Source organism: Rhodnius prolixus, unplaced genomic scaffold (assembly GCF_049639745.1).
Source record: "Rhodnius prolixus isolate KJV_2025 unplaced genomic scaffold, Rpr scaffold_13, whole genome shotgun sequence".
Classification (NCBI taxonomy): Eukaryota; Metazoa; Arthropoda; class Insecta; order Hemiptera; family Reduviidae; genus Rhodnius; species Rhodnius prolixus.
The window spans coordinates 2,452,202-2,468,628 of record NW_027411583.1 but is presented as its reverse complement, the minus strand read 5'-3'; positions in this window follow the sequence as shown (position 1 = coordinate 2,468,628).

Sequence of the window (16,427 nt, the reverse complement as noted above, 5' to 3'; positions counted from 1 at the left end):
TTAGTTTAAGCTTAGTTGGAAATTGGGCAACTGAACCCCTGCCATATCAGAAGAAACTATATCTTAGGAATTTCAATGGATGGCTAAAATATGTAGTTTGTAAGTTAGGTTAAGCTTAGTTGTTAGTTGGGCTGTGTGCCTCTGCCATATCAGAAGAAACTATATCTTAGGAATTTCATTGGATGACTAAATTATCTAGTTTGTAAGTTAGGTTAAGCTTAGTTGTAAGTGGGGCATTATGCCCCGGGTATTTCAGAAGAAACCATATCTCAGGAATTTTAATGGATGGCTAAAGTATCTAGTTTTTAAGTTAGTTTAAGCCTAGTTGTAAGTTGGGAGAGTGATCCCCTGCCATATAAGAAGAAACAAAATCTTAGGAATTTCAATGGATGACTAAGTTATCTAGTTTATAAGTTAGGTTAACCTTAGTTGTAAGTTGGGCAAGTGGGCCCCTGCCATATAAGAAGAAACAAAATCTTAGGAATTTTAATGGATGGCTAAAATATCTAGTTTGTAAGTTAGGTTAAGCTTATTTTTAAGTTGGGCTGTGTGCCTCTGCCATATCAGATGAAACCATATCTTAGGAATTTCAATGGATGACTAAAGTATCTAGTTTTTAAGTTTGGTTAAGCTTAGTTGTAAGTTGGGAGAGTGATTCCCTGCCATATAAAAAGAAACCATATCTTAGGAATTTCAATGGATGACTAAATTTTCTAGTTTGTAAGTTAGGTTAAGCTTAGTTTTAAGTTGGGCTGTGTGCCTCTGCCATATCAGATGAAACCATATCTTAGGAATTTCAATGGATGACTAAAGTATCTAGTTTTTAAGTTTGGTTAAGCTTAGTTGTAAGTTGGGCAGTATGCTCCTGCCATATCAGAAGAAACTATATCTTAGGAATTTCAATGGTATTTAGTTTTTAAGTTAGGTTAAGCTTAGTTGTAAGTTGGGCAGTATGCCCTTGCCATATCAGAAGAAACTGTATCTTAGGAGTTTCAATGGATGACTAAAGTATCTAGTTTGTAAGTTAGGTTAAGCCTAGTTGTAAGTTGGGCATTATGCCCTTGCCATATCAGAAGAAACTGTATCTTAGGAACTTCAATGGATGACTACAGTATCTAGTTTGTAAGTTAGGTTAAGCCTAGTTGTAAGTTGGGTGAGGGATCCCCCTGCCATATAAGAAGATACCATATCTTAGGAATTTCAATGGATGTCTAAATTTTCTAGTTTGTAAGTTAGGTTAAGCTTAGTTTTAAGTTGGGCAGTATGCCCCTGCCATATCAGATGAAACCATATCTTAGGATTTTCAAAGGATGACTAAAGTATCTAGTTTGTAAGTTAGGTTAAGCTTAGTTGTAAGTTGGGCAAGTGGGCCCCTGCCATATAAGAAGAAACAAAATCTTAGGAATTTCAATGGATGACTAAGATATCTAGTTTATAAGTTAGGTTAAGCTTAGTTGTAAGTTGGACAGTATGCCCCTGCCATATCAGAAGAAACTATATCTTAGGAATTTCAATGGATGGCTAAAGTATCTAGTTTGTAAGTTAGGTTAAGCTTAGTTGTAAGTTGGGCAAGTGTGCCCCTGCCATATAAAAAGAAACCATATCTTAGGAATTTCAATGGATGACTAAATTATCTAGTGTGTAAGTTAGGTTAAGCTTAGTTGTAAGTTGGACAGTATGCACCTTCCACATTAGAAGAAACCTTATCTAACGATCCTTAACAGGTGCCTTAGTAATTAGTTTATAAGATGGCTTAGTTCTAAGTTGGACAAGTGAGCCCCTGCTATATAAGAAGAATCCATATCCCAGGAATTTCAATAAATGGCTAAAATGTCTAGATTGTAAGTTAGGTTAAGCTTAGTTCTTAGTTGGGCAGCATGCCCTTGCCATATCAGAAGAAACTGTATCTTAGGAATTGCAATGGATAGCTAAAGTATCTATATTTTAAGTTAAGGTTAAGCTTAGTTGTAAGTTGGGCAGTATGCCCCAGCCATATAAGAAGAAACCATATCTTTGGAATTTCAATGGATGACTAAATTATCTAGTTTGTAAGTTAGGTTAAGCTTAGTTGTAAGTTGGGAAGTATGCCCTTGCGATATCAGAAGAAACCATATCTTAGGAATTTCAATGGATGTCTAAAGTATCTAGTTTTTAAGTTTGGTTAAGCTTAGTTGTAAGGGGCAGTATGCTCCGGCCATATCAGAAGAAACTATATCTTAGGAATTTCAATGGATGGCTAAAATATCTAGTTTGTAAGTTAGGTTAAGCTTAGTTGTAAGTTGGGCTGTGTGCCTCTGCCATATCAGAAGAAGCTATATCTTAGGAATTTCATTGGATGACTAAATTATCTAGTTTGTAAGTTAGGTTAAGTCTAGTTGTAAGTTGGGAGAGTTATTCCCTGCCATATAAGAAGAAATCATATCTTAGGAATTTCAATGGATGACTAAATTTTCTAGTTTGTAAGTTAGGTTAAGCTTAGTTTGAAGTTGGGCAGTATGCTCCTGCCATATCAGATGAAACCATATCTTAGGAGTTTCAATGGATGACTAAAGTATGTAGTTTTTAAGTTTGGTTAAGCTTAGTTGTAAGTTGGGCAGTATGCTCCTGCCATATCAGAAGAAACTATATCTTAGGAATTTCAATGGTATCTAGTTTTTAAGTTAGGTTAAGCTTAGTTGTAAGTTGGGCAGTATGCCCTTGCCATATCAGAAGAAACTGTATCTTAGGAGTTTCAATGGATGACTAAAGTATCTAGTTTGTAAGTTAGGTTAAGCCTAGTTGTAAGTTGGGAGAGTGATTCCCTGCTATATAAGAAGAAACCATATCTTAGGAATTTCAATGGATGACTAAATTTTCTAGTTTGTAAGTTAGGTTAAGCTTAGTTTAAAGTTGGGCATTATGCCCTTGCCATATCAGAAGAAACTGTATCTTAGGAGTTTCAATGGATGACTAAAGTATCTAGTTTGTAAGTTAGGTTAAGCCTAGTTGTAAGTTGGGTGAGGGATCCCCTGCCATATAAGAAGAAACCATATCTTAGGAATTTCAATGGATGTCTAAATTTTCTAGTTTGTAAGTTAGGTTAAGCTTAGTTTTAAGTTGGGCAGTATGCCCCTGCCATATCAGATGAAACCATATCTTAGGATTTTCAAAGGATGACTAAAGTATCTAGTTTGTAAGTTAGGTTAAGCTTAGTTGTAAGTTGGGCAAGTGAGCCCCATTCATATAAGAAGAAACTATATCTTAGGAATTTCAATGGATGACTAAATTATCTAGTTTGTAAGTTAGGTTAAGCTTAGTTTTAAGTTGGGCTGTGTGCCTCTGCCATATCAGATGAAACCATATCTTAGGAATTTCAATGGATGACTAAAGTATCTAGTTTTTAAGTTTGGTTAAGCTTAGTTGTAAGTTGGGCAGTATGCTCCTGCCATATCAGAAGAAACTATATCTTAGGAATTTCAATGGTATCTAGTTTTTAAGTTAGGTTAAGCTTAGTTGTAAGTTGGGCAGTATGCCCTTGCCATATCAGAAGAAACTGTATCTTAGGAGTTTCAATGGATGACTAAAGTATCTAGTTTGTAAGTTAGGTTAAGCCTAGTTGTAAGTTGGGCATTATGCCCTTGCCATATCAGAAGAAACTGTATCTTAGGAACTTCAATGGATGACTACAGTATCTAGTTTGTAAGTTAGGTTAAGCCTAGTTGTAAGTTGGGTGAGGGATCCCCTGCCATATAAGAAGATACCATATCTTAGGAATTTCAATGGATGTCTAAATTTTCTAGTTTGTAAGTTAGGTTAAGCTTAGTTTTAAGTTGGGCAGTATGCCCCTGCCATATCAGATGAAACCATATCTTAGGATTTTCAAAGGATGACTAAAGTATCTAGTTTGTAAGTTAGGTTAAGCTTAGTTGTAAGTTGGGCAAGTGGGCCCCTGCCATATAAGAAGAAACAAAATCTTAGGAATTTCAATGGATGACTAAGTTATCTAGTTTATAAGTTAGGTTAAGCTTAGTTGTAAGTTGGACAGTATGCCCCTGCCATATCAGAAGAAACTATATCTTAGGAATTTCAATGGATGGCTAAAGTATCTAGTTTGTAAGTTAGGTTAAGCTTGGTTGTAAGTTGGGCAAGTGTGCCCCTGCCATATAAAAAGAAACCATATCTTAGGAATTTCAATGGATGACTAAATTATCTAGTGTGTAAGTTAGGTTAAGCTTAGTTGTAAGTTGGACAGTATGCACCTTCCACATTAGAAGAAACCTTATCTAACGATCCTTAACAGGTGCCTTAGTAATTAGTTTATAAGATGGCTTAGTTCTAAGTTGGACAAGTGAGCCCCTGCTATATAAGAAGAATCCATATCCCAGGAATTTCAATAAATGTCTAAAATGTCTAGATTGTAAGTTAGGTTAAGCTTAGTTCTTAGTTGGGCAGCATGCCCTTGCCATATCAGAAGAAACTGTATCTTAGGAATTGCAATGGATAGCTAAAGTATCTATATTTTAAGTTAAGGTTAAGCTTAGTTGTAAGTTGGGCAGTATGCCCCAGCCATATAAGAAGAAACCATATCTTTGGAATTTCAATGGATGACTAAATTATCTAGTTTGTAAGTTAGGTTAAGCTTAGTTGTAAGTTGGGAAGTATGCCCTTGCGATATCAGAAGAAACCATATCTTAGGAATTTCAATGGATGTCTAAAGTATCTAGTTTTTAAGTTTGGTTAAGCTTAGTTGTAAGGGGCAGTATGCTCCGGCCATATCAGAAGAAACTATATCTTAGGAATTTCAATGGATGGCTAAAATATCTAGTTTGTAAGTTAGGTTAAGCTTAGTTGTAAGTTGGGCTGTGTGCCTCTGCCATATCAGAAGAAGCTATATCTTAGGAATTTCATTGGATGACTAAATTATCTAGTTTGTAAGTTAGGTTAAGTCTAGTTGTAAGTTGGGAGAGTTATTCCCTGCCATATAAGAAGAAATCATATCTTAGGAATTTCAATGGATGACTAAATTTTCTAGTTTGTAAGTTAGGTTAAGCTTAGTTTTAAGTTGGGCAGTATGCTCCTGCCATATCAGATGAAACCATATCTTAGGAGTTTCAATGGATGACTAAAGTATGTAGTTTTTAAGTTTGGTTAAGCTTAGTTGTAAGTTGGGCAGTATGCTCCTGCCATATCAGAAGAAACTATATCTTAGGAATTTCAATGGTATCTAGTTTTTAAGTTAGGTTAAGCTTAGTTGTAAGTTGGGCAGTATGCCCTTGCCATATCAGAAGAAACTGTATCTTAGGAGTTTCAATGGATGACTAAAGTATCTAGTTTGTAAGTTAGGTTAAGCCTAGTTGTAAGTTGGGAGAGTGATTCCCTGCTATATAAGAAGAAACCATATCTTAGGAATTTCAATGGATGACTAAATTTTCTAGTTTGTAAGTTAGGTTAAGCTTAGTTTAAAGTTGGGCATTATGCCCTTGCCATATCAGAAGAAACTGTATCTTAGGAGTTTCAATGGATGACTAAAGTATCTAGTTTGTAAGTTAGGTTAAGCCTAGTTGTAAGTTGGGTGAGGGATCCCCTGCCATATAAGAAGAAACCATATCTTAGGAATTTCAATGGATGTCTAAATTTTCTAGTTTGTAAGTTAGGTTAAGCTTAGTTTTAAGTTGGGCAGTATGCCCCTGCCATATCAGATGAAACCATATCTTAGGATTTTCAAAGGATGACTAAAGTATCTAGTTTGTAAGTTAGGTTAAGCTTAGTTGTAAGTTGGGCAAGTGAGCCCCATTCATATAAGAAGAAACTATATCTTAGGAATTTCAATGGATGACTAAATTATCTAGTTTGTAAGTTATGTTAAACTTAGTTGTAATTTGGGCAGTATGCCCCTGCTATATCAGAAGAAACCATATCTTAGGAATTTCAATGGATGATTAAAGTATCTAGTTTTTAAGTTTGGTTAAGCGTAGTTGTAAGTTGGGCAGTATGCTCCTGCCATATCAGAAGAAACTATATCTTAGGAATTTCAATGGATGACTAAATTATCTAGTTTGTAAGTTAGGTTAAGCTTAGTTGTAAGTTGGGCAGTATGCCCTTGCTATATCAGAAGAAACCATATCTCAGGAATTTCAATGGATTGCTGATGACATTAGTTTAGAAGGTTGCTTAGTTTGAACTTTGTGAAGTGTCCGTCCTTCAGCTCAGTAGAAAACCATATCTTTGGAATCTCAGTAGTGGATCTCAAAGTAGTTGATAAGTATTATTTTAAGGAAATTGTTTGGAACAAATAGTTTATTTAGTTACAAGCTGACTTTAATAGTATTTTCAGTTCACGTCATCTAATAAATATACATTTTAAATTAGTTTAAGTGAACTCTTCAATTTTTTGGCAGACTGTTGAAGTGCTCTTGAAGTATTGGTATATATTTAAATTTCACTTTTATTTTTCTTTCTACCCTTAGCATTATTGTTTTATATTTTCTTTTGGAACAGATAGTGTATATTTCCTGGCAATATCTTTTTATTAATTAATCTTCGTTTTAATCTTAAAAAGAAGGTTGTATTTAGGTAAAGGAGTGACATTGATTGGAAGAAGAAAACGGTTGAACAGCTAAAAGCGTACGCTGTTTACTGAGAAACTTGTCGAGATGGTTTCATTTTAAATTCGTCTAAGGGTGTCTTTTCTAGTTATTATTGATAGTATTCTCAAAGCAGTCTTATTGTTTCTACATTAATAGCTTTGTAGTCAGTCGAAAATCTCAAGGAGTTCTATCATTAATCATTGAAACACTTACTTTTACAAATTTTCCAGTATAATCTTTCGCTTCAATTTTAATTATAATTCCACTTATTTTACATTTTCATTTTCAATTAATATGGTGTAACTAATAGCATGATAATATAGCATGAAACAATTAAATCATTTCACTAATTGCATGTTCACTACTCACCTAATTGAATACTTGGAATTATAATTATTTAAAACATTTTAGTGGCCACTAACAATGTTTTTACTCGGTTTTTTAAGACTAAATGTGAATCAAATGTACCGACTTATTAATTATTGTGTTAGATTTATCTGGGATACACATTCTGCACAACACTTCGTGACAAAAATCACTGGCTCCGATTTTATACATTACACGTTTCATTGTTTTAAAATCTTTTGTTTCTTGGTTGATTTGTTTAATTTCAGGCTGGGGTTTCAGTTGTTAATCGTCTTCTTGTTCTTTCTTGAATTTTGTTTACTTTGTTGGTTTGGCAGACTTTGTTTTCTTCGTCTGTATCTTTTTGTAAGCCCAATTACCCACCAGTCCAAAAACCCTTTTTTTCCGAACGCCTTTCTAATAATCCCTCTAATTCCCTAATTGCCCCATCCTATACATAACCTAGAAATCTAGGTTTAACTCATTCTGGTCATTGGTCTATGCAGACAGATCTCCCTGTATATCCCTCAATCACTAAACGATATTCTTACCCTATTCCCTTTTCCACCAATTTTATCCCAATCCATTTTTCAAACTCCATTGTGTGGAGTTGTACGTATCCCTATGCCTGCTTAAATGACCAACTAGAATGCGGATGTGGGTAGAAAGGCGTTCTTTGGGGAGCGAAAACTGATCTCTACCTCCTCGAGGTGCTCCCTGGGCAACTACTCCCGGGAGTAGGCTAACAGAGACAGTACATTTTTTAAAGCTCAAATGTAGCATCAATTTAAATTTTTTCCAAATTTAATTAAACTTTATAAATAGAATTATATTCATTTACGATAAGCGAAATGATAAATTAGAACTGTTTTAAAAGGGTCGTAGAATATGAAAGTGTTATCTCGTGCAGTTTCGCGAAAGTTTTGAGATATATATGAAAAATTGCTAAAAAAAAAAATATACCTCGACTGCTACAGTTCGAACTTGAAATAAAACTAATAATATTTCGTCAAGTTATTTCTACAGCAAGCGAGTTTAATTTCTTTCAACTCTTTTCTGTATTGATATCTTCTTTTCACTTAAATTTGCCTTTTTCCTTTTATGATCAAAACTTAAATTAACTAGCGAAAAATTCATTGCCAGCTAAATATACAATTTCTGTACTAATATAAGAATCAGCGTTCTTTCAAAATTAATAATGGTTTATTTACAAAAACAAGTAAAAGTGATAAACAGAAAAATATATACATAGCGATACTTTATGATAAAATAAACATGACCTGACACAATTAAAAAAGGCCTTTTGTTAGTTTAGGTGTAGTTGAGAAAACAATAACAAGATGAAAAAAAAAACTCTTATCTGTTAATAATGTAAGCATTATTAACAAACTGTGCAGCCTTATAAATAAGTGCAAACTACAAATTGAGCTATTTTTTATTTTACAGCAAACACTACGTCAGCACCTAAGATATCTTCCTGAAATGGGTGGGTTCTCAACCTCGGACAACGACATAGATACTTTCCTGGAATCTGCTTATAGAAAATCGGATTTCTGATCATAACTGAGATCTGTAAGTTTTTTGTTACATTATACATAATGAACGCACTAAGTAATCACTATACTTATACAGGACTACCTTACTCTTACATTTAACCATGTAAACAACTCACAAGACTTATAGGACTATCTCACACTAACATTTCATGTTGACGACTCACGAGACTTATATATGTCCACTTTACACTCACATTTAATCATGTTAGTGACTCTTAAGACTTGTATTGGACCACTATACACTCACATTTAACCATGTTGACGACTCACAAGAATTATATAGGACCTCCTTACCCTATATTAAACTATGATGGCGACTTACAAGACATATAGGACCTTCTTACACTAATATTTAGTCATGTTGCGACTCACTAGACTTTTAAAGGACTATCTTACAACCACATTTAATCATGTTGGTGACTCACTACACTTATATAGGTCCATTTTGCACTCACATTTTGTCATGTTGGAGGCTCACTAGACTTAAATAGGACCTTCTTAAACTCATTTAACTATGTTGGTAACTCACAGAACTTATATATAACCACTTAACATTCACATTTGGACCGTTTATTTTGAAAGTGGTGTAAGTCCATTTTTGAAAAAAATGAGATATCACGTAATTCATGCTTAATTTTATGTTAATTTTTTATGTATAACTAGTCCGTGTTTAGTTTCTTAAAAAATTCCCATGTTTTGTAGAATTTAAAATTGGTCGGTGAATGAAATTGAATAATTATCGATTATGAAAGTGGTGTAAGTCCAATTGACAGAGATAGGCGGCTTAGCTAGCAGATGGTTGCCGATCAGTAGCCTGTTATTTTACATTTGTTTTGTATTAAATACTATCAATATCTTGTAATTTTAACAATGTAATTAGCGTCTAAAATTAAAAATATTACTTCTATTTTATGTCGTGTCACAATTATTTGTAAACAAAATTGGATTAATATGAAGTATATTATTATTTATTATCATGAAATATTATTATAAATTAGTATATTATTATTTAAAAATATATATTATTTGATTTTTCAAAATTGAAACTAAACGATTTTTACAATTATCTAATTTTGAAAGTAGTGTAAGTCCATTTGCAGCCTGTAAGTATACATCAGTTTAGTAAAATACGCCTAAAACAAATTTATATAACCAAATTACATATTGATAAAACAGTAGAAACATTGCCAGACTTCATATAATTTGTCTAAATTTTATAATTAACAGATATGTTAACTTTTAATTTTCTCGAAATAACAGAAAATGGACTTACACCACTTTCAAAATAAACGGTCCAAGTAACGCTAATCCCAAGCTGTGATGAGGAAAACCAACTTCGTTTAGTTAAGTTTTAAGTTAGAGAGGCATAAAAAGAAAAAAAAAGACATCTCTTACTATTTTTCTCTCTGATCCTCTTAATATTAAACTTCAGTACGACATTAAATTGTATGACCATGGGCATACAATTATGTTAACCTTTAATTTTCTCGAAATAACAGAAAATGGACTTACACCACTTTCAAAATAAACGGTCCATTTAATCATGTTAGTGACTCTCAAGACTTGTATTTGACCACTCACATTTAACCACGTTGGTGACTTATATAGGACTACCCAAAACTCACATTTAACTTGTTGGTGACTATCTAGACTTAGTTGGACCACATTACACTTACATTTAAATATGTTGGTGACTCTCTAGACTTATATAAGACCACCTTACACATATAACCAAGCTGGTGACTCCAAGGTGGTCGTGTATTAGTCCAGAGAGTCACCAACATATATAAGTCTTATATAAGTCTCGTGAGTCATCAAGTTGGTTAAAAGTGCTTGTAAGATGGTCTTATATAAGTCTCGTGAGTCATCAAGTTGGTTAAAAGTGCGTTTAGGATGGTTCTATGTGAGTCTTGTGAGTCACCAACATGGTTAAAAGTGTGTTTAAGGTAGTCCTTTAATGTCTTGAGAGTCAACAAGTTGGTTAAAAGAGCGTGTAAGATGGTCCTATATAAGTCTTGTGAGTCACCATCATGGTTAAATGTGAGTTTATGGAGGTCCTGTATAAGTCTTGAGAGTCACCAACATGGTTAAATGTGTATGTAAGGTGGTCCTATATAAGTTTTGTGAGTCGTTAACAAAATATTAGATAAAGGATGTAAAGATTTCATAAAAATTTATTGTAAGAAAATGTATAAATAATTATTAATATTTAATAAACGAATTAATTATAACAATATTGTATTTATTTTTCCTTTTCCTAATCTTTAAATTTATATAAAAAATATAAAAAGAACTTGAAATGGGTGCAAGAGTCTTGAGAGTATGTAAGAAGCATTAAGCAAAGTTACAACAATGGCTACCGAAGTCTAGAGAGTGTTTAGCAAGTTACAAGTTGACAACAATGGCTGCCAATGTCATGTGAGTGTGTAAGAAGCATTAAGCAAGGTTACAACAATGGCTACCGAAGTCTAGAGAGTGTTTAGCAAGTTACAAGTTGACAACAATGGCTGCCAATGTCATGTGAGTGTGTAAGAAGCATTAAGCAAGGTTATAAAAATGGCTGCCAAAGTCTAGAGAGTGTGTAAGAAGAAAGGATGGTTACAACAATGGCTGCCAAAGTCTTGAGAGTAAAGGCTATGAGAGGTAAAACAGACAGCACGAGCGATCTAGTGTCAGCTGGTGGAACTAAAAGTTAGGGGGGGGAGCCCGTTGTCATGGTGATAAGACGCCATCCAGAGGGTATATAAGAAAGTTCGCCGCGCGGGCCGGGCCGGGTGGGGCGAATATTCGCCTTCCGACCGTCGAGGTGGACGCATCTCCCTAACCATTACCCATGACATATTGTCAAGATTGTTTATGTGGAGAGAGGTGTTTTGACTAGATTAGATATTTTTGGAATGACGAGCGACATAGCCACCTCCTCACGAGTACGACTCTGCCGTCGTACTGAGGAGACATCTTGTTTGACAGTAGTATATAAACAGTGTTTGTGCTGCTACCTAGTGGCAAACATGTGAACTAAATTTTGTTTACAATGTAAACAAGTCCAGTAAGTGCTGCTACCTGGTGGCAAATATGTGAACTAATTTTCTCTTTTTTGTTTTTACGTCTCTCTGAGGCAATTTTTTCAACTTTTTTTCTTTTTTCGGTTTTTTAACGCTCTCTGACGCCATTTTTCGTACTACTATTACTTTATTTTATTTTTTTTGTTTAATGTAAACAGAATTTTCAGTTTTATACGTACCTGTACATTACTTATTTGCCTCTTATTATTTTTGGTCTTTATTAACTTGGTTTTTTTGCAAATATAATAAAAATAAGAAGTCTAGGGCAAAAAGAGAAAAGACATAATGAGGTTTTTAAATTTTTTTAGATAATTCTTTATTTTGCTACCAAGTATACATTTTTTCTTGTTATGTGTTACAAAAACATTTTAAATTCAATTACATCTTGTAGGTAATCATTCTTAAAATTATCTACATTATAAAATTTAAATTTAAATTGCATTTTCACACTTAAATATATTTTTTTACAAATAATCAAAGAATTGGAAGCGTTGCAGTTGGACAGTTGTTTTCCAACGTCTTTTTTATTTTGGCTTGATTCGATGAACCTCTTTTGCAGGAAGCACTCCAGTTTCGCCTGTTTCAACTCTGGCAAATAATATACAATGAGACAGACTGTTGGTCTACTGAATCGTCCTTCAAATCCAACTCAACTTCCTTGAAAATCAATGTTAATTTCTATAGGTTTAAATAAAACTAGATCAATCTTTTAGGAAGAAAACGCAAGAAAGTGAAACATTGTGTTAGTAATTATATGAACTTAATCCATTTTCAAAATAGTAGTTTACTGTAAGCTTTTAAGTGAAATAAACATTTTTTAAATAAAAACTCGTCATTTTTCGTTCTCGAACCTTTCAATTTTTCAGTCAAATAAAACTTTCTTCAACACTGAATCTTTACTCATTTCGATTCAACAGGACAAAACAGTTTAATCACGTTAAAAAGCTCAAGTTTTAATAAATAATGGATAAGATTACCTGGAAGACAACACCACAGAGTGGTAGGTAGATTTCCTTATTTGGATATTGCAGGAATAGAGATGGATGTGAATCACCTCTTATTTACGGAAGTGCTGCAGCATTCAAAGAAATTCCCTCAAAAGTAATCATTTTAGATTATGTCTTAGCTTTACTGGGCTGCGAGTCGGCCAAGGGCTGAAAGTTTTCATGTATTAAAACCTCAGTAAATGATAGAAATTCATTCAAACTTATTGTAATACAGTAGCATTTTACATACCAAATCTTAGTTAAGTCTGTAATTACCAATTTTATTCAGATTCAAAGGAAAATATTTAATTTATTACAGTAAAGGTTTAATTGATGTTAAAATGCTTTAGATGTAAAAAACAATGGATACGATTATATGAAGAACAGCTCCATAAGATAACATGGTAGGTATGGAGATTTCGTCATTGATTTATTTAACAGAATGTAGAAATAGATTTGAATTATATCAAATTACATGCTGGATGTGATGAAAGGCCATCTCTGCAACAAGCAAGTCGACAAAGGACAGTTCTTGGGCGAAGGTTCCAGCTAAAGAACAAAAGAATTTCATTGAAACCTTTTCTAATGAAATTTTGATATCGAAATTATGAATGAAGTTCAGGCTTTACCACTAAATTAGACCAATAATTGTACATATAGCGTACAGTATTTTAACATTACTTCAATTATCAATGAAATAAAAATACCATTTCTATAAAGTTTGTACGTATATTAAAGGAAACAGGTGGGTTCTTGTAAGGAAAGTTACGAAATAACGAAACTTCAATGTGAATAAAGGTGTCAGCGTGAAGGAGAAGGTACGAAAGTCAACAGCAAACCGTTCATCCTTGATTTTCATAAATCTAAATCAGAGATCTCACCTTACAGATAATTACTTATTTATACAAGAAAAACAAAATGAGAAGTCAGAAATAAATAAATAATCTAGAGATGAAAAACACACGGAAGGAGCTGAAGAGTTGACGTGTAGGCCTTCATTTCAACACAAAAATGGTGACCCTTAGGTCTTGTTAAAAATTAGAATGGAGAAAATAATAATCCACCTAAACTATTGACTAATAGTCTTAACCTACAGATACCAAAACGTGTTGCTCAACTATGTTGAGCTTTAGCAATACAGTCTTCTAAAAACAATTCCTTTCCATACAAATTATGATAAATTATAATCAACAATTAGATATACTTAAATCCAATAGATTCCGCTGGAAATGACACACTACTAAGATCGATTCCCAACAATTCACTTTTACAAATAAAACAAAAAACCTATTAAATTAATGAAAACAAATTTCTAATTTTTATAGAATTAATTACAAAAAGTTTTCAACTAGCAATAATCAAAGGCGCCACGGTTAGAGGCGAGACCTGCGAAGCTAATATGTATTGTGGTACTGGGTTCGATTCCCGGTTTTTAGGCCTTGGATTTTATTTAATGGTTAATAAAAGAAATTTATAATAAAGTATGTTTGCTGGTCGCCTCCGTCCACGACACCTAGTTGGACGTTAAGCCCCGCCTGAAAAAATAGGCGATTACTTTACTTACTTAATTACAAAAAAATACATATAGTATTTCACTTTATTTACCGAGTCGAAACATAACAGGTTTTCCAACAAAATTTCAGGTTGTATACAGGAAGAAAAGTTAATATTGTACATATGTAAATACTTGGATCTTAAGACATCTAACATCGGGCAGATAATTAGGAAATGAATTAGGTCATCTTGATTTTTTCCACATAGCGGACAGGGGGGGAATCAGTATTAAATTTATAAACCCTACTGTAGTAACTAAATAATACTTGTTTTATTAATTGATTCATCACAAAAATTTCCTAGGATAGATGATTTACGTCTATTTCACTTGGGCTTCTATTGAACAGTTTTGCAGGCAGTACTCCAGTATCAGAGGTATTTAATCTGAAAATCAACATTATGTACAATCAATATTTATGTACATAAAATAATTAGTTTTTACTGAGTTTAGCATAAATTAAGGATCTAAGAATAAAAAAACATTTATAATAATTGATAAATTTGACTGCAATAAAACTAAAGCATTGATATGAAAGTTTAAATCATTTTTTAAACAACCTAACCCTTTCTTTCAAAGAAAATGAAATATATATTTTCAAAAAACATATCATTTATTCATACAACAACAAACATGCTACTAATATTCTAAATTTTTAATTATTTTTTATACAGAATAGAAATAGTTCTGTGATCGTTAAATATAACAGAATTTCAATCAAATTAAAACCTTTCACCAAAATTAAAAACTTTTTTTCAGCTACAAAGATAAAAATTTATATGAAAAAAGTTTTAGATTATGTAGTACTCCTCTGAACGTAGTAAATAATAGATAAGAATACTTGAAGAACAGTTCCTCAATTAGAGAATCTAGTTTAGTTTATCATCAAAATAGAATGGGTGCGAATTACCTTATCATAAATACGGCTGTACTTGCTGGAAGTATAGAAGGATCCTTCAAAATAATGAAATGGGTGAAATAATGGAAAGCGAAATAATGAAATAGCAGAAGACCACGCGCTCAATCTTCCTATTTGAAATACTTGAATTAATTGTTGCAAAAAGTTCAGTTTTGAAGAAGTAAAAAGACCAACAAAATTATATAATTAAATATTCTGAATGTGCAATCTGTACAACACTAATATTTATGACTTAATAATTCACTTCAGTAAACCAATTTGATCCAAAAAGCCCTAAGATGAAAGAGAATCATTAAAAGAGTAAGCAAAAGCACTTTTTTTTAAACGTAAATCTAAGTTCATGTACCTTCTGGATAGTTTGAATTTAGGCAAATCATTGCACTTTCTAGGTATCTAATCTATTGCTGTATACTTCATTATTTATCTTTAGATAATAAGACATATCTTAACTAATATCTAACTAAGAAACCAATATCTTAACTGAGAAACAACATGCTGTAAGCTGAAAACATGTACTTACTGTTACTATAGGAGTTAAAATGTGTTACACTGGATAAAATGTCATGAATGTCATCAACTCAGCCATTTGTCTGAATAGAACTAGTTCCAAATTACCATTAGAATGTCGAAAGAACGCTGAGAACAAAAATAAAAATTATATAATCTCTTATTTATACCATTGTTTTCATTGTAATTTACAAATATTTAAAAAAAAATCAATTTTCAATAAGTTAGAATTTAAAACTACTGGTGCGAACCTTGCAATATCCAAGGTCCATAATTCTAGGACGTTATTAAACTTTACATTATTAATTTAAATTTCATGGAGATTACTCTCCCTTTTAAATGAGGGAAATGTTAATATTTACATGGAAGTTCATAATTCCCAAATACATAATCTTAATTAGCTATTTACTTTCACAGTAATAAAATTATTAACATGTTAAGAACTAAATCTACCTACTTGTGACCGTTGAAACATTTTTATGAAACAAAATAATGAAGACTAAAATCAACTTTTTAAAATTACATGCGTACAATTAAAATGCACCTACTATCAACTGTCTTGGAAATATGTCAATTTTATAAACACTACTAATCACATCAACTCGTAATTAAAAATAAAAGTATACACAAACAATGTAGCTTACCTGTAAGAAGTCCTTAACGCAGTAATGATGCAAAAACAAGTTTTTTAATTTCCTAGGAAGTTATTGCTTAATGTAAATAGACAATACAATTTTCTAAGGTATGTAAAGTTCTCACTGACTTAGTTACAGCAGCATCAACTAGAAAACTAATAATCATAAATAAAAAACCATCAAATTATGAGGTAAACGGTGAATTTTAAACATGGAAATTTTTTTAGAGGAAAACTTCTTTTTAAAATACTGACGATATAAAATGTTTATCAACGTGGGTGAAGAACATTTATTAA